Below are 5,818 nucleotides of genomic sequence, written 5' to 3'. Positions count from 1 at the left end.
CTTCGGACATGATATAAATTTCGAAGTACTAAAGCATCCGGTACTTTGGATGGGGTTTGTTAGGCCCAATAGATCTATCTTTAGGATTCGTGTCAATTAGGGTGTCTGTTCCCTAATTCTTAGATTACCAGACTTTAATAAAAAGGGGCATATTCGATTTCGATAATTCAACCATAGAATGTAGTTTCAATTACTTGTGTCTATTTCGTCAAACATTTATAAAAGCGCATGTATTCTCAGTCCCAAAAATATAAAGGGTAAAAAGGCAAATGAAACTCACCATACTGTATTTCGTAGTAAAAATACATATAACGTCATTGAACAAGTGCAAGGTTGGCCTCGGATTCACGAACCTAAATTAATTATATATATTTATGTGTTGGTCAATATTTGTCTAACAAATTAGGTCAAGTCATAGTGTACCACAATCCTAATGCTCGAAACTAATATGCAAAAGTCAATAAAAGTAAATTTGACTCAAAATAATTTCCAAAAATCTATACATGATTAATATATAGTTTAAATATCGTCGTTTTATATTTTTAAATATTTTTAAAAGATTTATTAGAGTAAATAATATAATTTATTTATTAATAAATAAAATTTTATATTAAATTTATATAATAAAATATACTTTTATATATATTAAGTAATAAAATTTGTAGGGTTCATTTAATATCATAAAGATAATATGATATGTATTATTAAAGTAAGTTATTACACGTAGTAAAATATGTTTGTATCACATATTTATTTGATAAAATAATATCTATAATGATAGTAAGTAAAAGTTATATTATTTTGTAATAATAATAATTATTATAAAAATATCAATATTTATAATTACTAAGATGACATTATGATAAAACGATAATTCTAATTATGATAACTTTAATATTTACGATAATTTTTAATATTATCTTTAAAATAATAATTCTATTTAAAATAATAATAATAATGATATTTTATAGTAACAATGACATTTCTATTAAAATGATAATTTTTGTTAAAATGATAGTTTTAATACTAACGATACTTTTAATAATAATAGTAATGATAAAAATAATAAGAACGATAATTTTATCTAAATCAATATCTTATAATATTTTAATTTCATCATGATACTCTTACTCATTATTTCCTAATCGTTTCGTTTAATAGCTTTTAATCGTCTTTTATATCGTGTTCATAATAATGATAATAATAGTAATAAAAATAATTAGGTGTTATAAATATTTGTTTTAATTACACTAATATTAATAATGATAGTTACTATAACATTATTAACGATAATACTAATAATTATAATTATCTTAATGATAATATAGTAATAATAATAATAAAAATAACAATAACCATTTTTAAATAATGATATACATATTAATAATGATAATAATAATAATAATACTAATAATAATAATAATAATAATAATAATTGGATAATAATAATAATACTAATTATAACTTTAACGATAATAACGATAGTAATAATAATAAAAAAAAATAACAATTTTTAATGATAAATCCCTTTTATTGATAAAGATAATAATAATGATAATAATAAGATAAAACTAGAACGACGATAAAAACGACGATAATAATAATCATTTTTAATAAAAATATCGAAAATTCAATTGATTATAACTTCTAATCCGTTCATCGAAACCATTCGATATCTAAAGGAAAAGTTCTTAATTTTTCGCTAGCTTTCCAAGGACATGCATATCTTATACTTTATCTCAACCGTAAGTGTAACTAATTCAAGATTCAACCTAACCTGTCTAAGGGCAATATCAAAAGTACAAGAATGCATAATCCTAAATACTCGAGCACTAGTCAGGGATACACTATTAGTATGTAAAAGTTAAATTATGAGTACTCACGTATCAATATTGAGATTCAATATTGCAGGAAAGGTACGTAGATGCAACGGAAATGATAAACACTATATTGACCTCACGAGCATACCCATGAACCATACTCAATCACCTCCATAGCTATAACCCATAATTTCCTTAATCCTATCCTACTCGAAAAACAATTTCGAAATCACTCGGACAGCACTCCGTCGTAATATTTTATGTATACTAATAATATCTTGAAATAATACGCAGTACATATATATATGTAAATCGATTGAGAGAGTTTAGAGAAAAATATTTTCAAGTTTCTATGAAATAATGAAACCTATTGAATTCTATTTATAATAGATTTTTGAATTATTAAAGTGAATTATTAAAGTATGAATTATTAAAGTGAATTATTAAAGTATGAATTATTAAAGTGAATTATTAAAGTATGAATTATTAAAGTGAATTATTAAAGTATGAATTATTAAAGTGAATTATTAAAGTATGAATTATTAAAGTGAATTATTAAAGTTAAAGTAAAGTAAAAATAAAGTAAAGGTAAAGTTTAAGTATAGTAAAAGTATAAAACTATGTACGTATAATACGCGTATAAATATATATAATATTAATTTAAATCGTTATATATATTTAATAAAATAAAATATAAATATCGTTATCTTTATCATACTAGTTAAGTAATGAGTTGTCAAAAGTGGTTCTAGATATTTATAAAAGTTATATACGTTTTAATAATAAAGTTCTTTTTAAACTAAAAATGTTTTTGTACGTTTGAAACTAAATAGATCAATCGAGTCTTTATGAGATTCAATCTTCCACTATCCTTTGTCTAGTTCTCAATGATTGACAATTTGTTCTTAATTATAAATCACTTTACCATTTTCCGAATATTGTTAAAATGGAAAGATTTCTCAAATCAACGTGGGCCTTTCAACAGAGACTTGTAATCATAATTCAATATATCTGATAATTCAATCATTTGATCTTATCTTCTAATTCCATTGATAAACATTTTAAAACAGATACAATCATATAGAGTATTTAATCTAATATTTTGTTTACGTTTCAAGTTATAATATATATACACATATACATATATAATCATATTCGTTTAATGGTTCGTAAATCGTTGGAACTTGGTCGAGGTTGAATGAATGTATGAACATAGTTTAAAATTCTTGAAATTTAACTTAACAAATATTGCTTATCGTGTCGAAAACATATAAAGATTAAAGTTTAAATTTGGTTGGAAATTTTCGGTGTCGGAAACATATAAAGATTAAAGTTTAAATTTGGTTGGAAATTTCCGGGTTGTCACAGTACCTACCCGTTAAAGAAATTTCGTCTCGAAATTTGAGTGGAAAGGTCGTGAATGATAATAAGTATGTTTTCATGATGCATACGGGCTGAAAATTAGAGTTTTATCATCAGCGAATAATTTGGATAAACAATCCATTTATATGAAGAGTACGAATGAAGCTAACATAGAAGAGTGAAATGAGTAAGTGTAGATTCATCTTATCATTTGACGTAGATATGATTGATTCCCAGATTTCAAGAGATTTGAAGAAAATCTTCTTAATAAGATTTGTCTCTCCGGTAATCAAGGGAATTAGGATCCGCTTTAAATGCGATCGTCCATTTTAATTGTTCTGTTGGAGATTTTCTTATAAATTCATCTCCTTCGTTTCCTTACAACTCAGTTTACCCACGTCTAGATCATCCCTAGACATCTACCCACGTCCATTGCAGGTACAACAGTTTACAGGCCACCATGATTGCTCGTTATTATCCTATCCGTGTTTGTATGTGGTTACAGGAACTGCAGGAATGAGATTTAGATGTTTAACTATGTTAGAATTAGTCAGACGTACGAGTGAAGCCTCACTAGTATGGCTGACAGGCTCATACGCACGGTTGATGCTGAGCTAAGTCACAATTACAACCTAAATGAGAATACACGAGTGAGTGATCACCCGTACGGCTGATGAAGCCAACTCGTACGTGTGATGAATGAATCATATGGGTGAGTCAACAGCAGGGGTATATAAAGTCTTATGTTCTTCATTTTAGGTTAAGCCTCTCATTTGTTACACACACTCAGATCTAGTGAGCTCCTCCGATTCTCTCTCAGTCCAAATCACCCAGGTGGTGAATAATAGCTCTAGGTGTTGATCTAATCACACTTGATTTAGTTGTGGTTTGACTAAATTAATCAAAAAAAAAAAAAGAACTTAACCTATTCACTAGAGGGTTTGATTCACTGATTCCGCCATTGTGTGAGTTAAATCTATTGATTTCTAAGTTCCTAGTCATATTTCATCACCTTCTATTCTTTCCCCCTCAACTCATATTTTAAAGTATTCATCAATATGCTCCATCCAGTTCTGATTCTCGATATACTTCTAACTTTCATATCGGTCATTCTTCTTTTTCATCTACCGCCGGAAGAATCTATTTACTTCTACTATACTCTTGGGTTTATAGTGTTTCTAGTTCTCCCATGTCTTTATATTGCTATATGCATCGATATATATGGTTTATAATTTCTGGTTTGTCGTTGGGCTTTATATGTTCCCTTATATTTCATAGTCTCTGCTTCTGTCTTCTATAATCATTATCATTCACAGTTAATGCTCTCTTTTATTTGCTGCAATTTATACCCCAATTTCTATTTCGGAGTTTTGTCCTTTCGTTTCTTCTTCTTGCGATTAAGCACCGCTTGTAATGGTCCAGAATTCACAGATATGAATTTCGGAATGAACATTGTTAATGTTCTAGGAAGGAAATTGTGATGGCACGATCTTGACTTGTCAAATTACTAGAATACCTTGGAAAAGGCCGAATCATCAAGAAATATTTTCTTGATATTTTAGAGGTTAAATAGAATACAAGAGTCGTATAACATGGCACATGATGATGTTATGATCTGTGAATCATCACGTTCCATTTAGAAACTCAGCATGACTTACTGTAATATAATCACATTGATCAAGTGTCATTATATTATACTAATTCATGCTTCAGTTCCCAACACTACTTCAAAATATTCCTATTTTAAACTTGAATGTTTCAGAATTTAGAAACTAAAATAGTTTCTTTTATGATGTAATACAGATAGCGCGAAGAGGTAAATGATTTCAAATAAGAAAAATTAAGAAAATATCTTCAGAAATATGGAGGATATTTATAATGAAAGATATGATGATATTTTAGAATTTCTAATATCAGAGGATGATGAAGAATATTGTCCGCAGGGGTTTAGAGTCAGGAGCAAGGTATATGTTAATGACTTCAGCAGGTACTGAATCATTTGGATCCTTTGAAGTCAGGTTCAGTCTTTGTAATTTGTCTACAGCTTCCTTCCTACTTTGCTCAATCTGTTTTCCAGTTCCAAAACTTCTCTTTTTCTGCGCTTTGCCAGCACACTTCATCATTATCATCTAGCTTTTACCGTTTAAAGTCGTTTATAGTTTTTGCTGCTTCATCAGCATTTTTTCCATTTTCGGAGAACCAATTCGTAGTTCGGAGTGTTTTTCAGAAACTTCACATTCAAATTAAGTCTAGAAGATAGACGTTATATATACACATATAACTGTTGGTGTAGACATGCTGCGAGATTTCAAAATACTGATTGCTAATTCCCAATGATTCGTATGGCAATTCTCATTACAAGATGCGAATGAGTAAATGATGGGGTTTCAATGAATAATTATAATGACTTTTTGGAGAGGCTAAAGTCAAAGGGTAATGAAGTTGTTGGTACATCTGCTAATAATGTGGTGGAATGTAAAAGGTTCACTGGTAACGATGGTGTATATCTCAAGGTTATAATAAGGTTAGTCTAACTGAAAAGTCGAAGTTGACTTGCTGGAGCTGTGACAAAACTGGCTACTTTGAATAGGAGTCGCAAAGTTATTTTTGCTAATAAATGCCAACGAATCTGACGC

Source organism: Rutidosis leptorrhynchoides, chromosome 4 (assembly GCF_046630445.1).
Source record: "Rutidosis leptorrhynchoides isolate AG116_Rl617_1_P2 chromosome 4, CSIRO_AGI_Rlap_v1, whole genome shotgun sequence".
Taxonomy (NCBI): domain Eukaryota; kingdom Viridiplantae; phylum Streptophyta; class Magnoliopsida; order Asterales; family Asteraceae; genus Rutidosis; species Rutidosis leptorrhynchoides.
The sequence above is the reverse complement of the archived record's forward strand: the minus strand, read 5'-3'. Positions refer to the sequence as shown.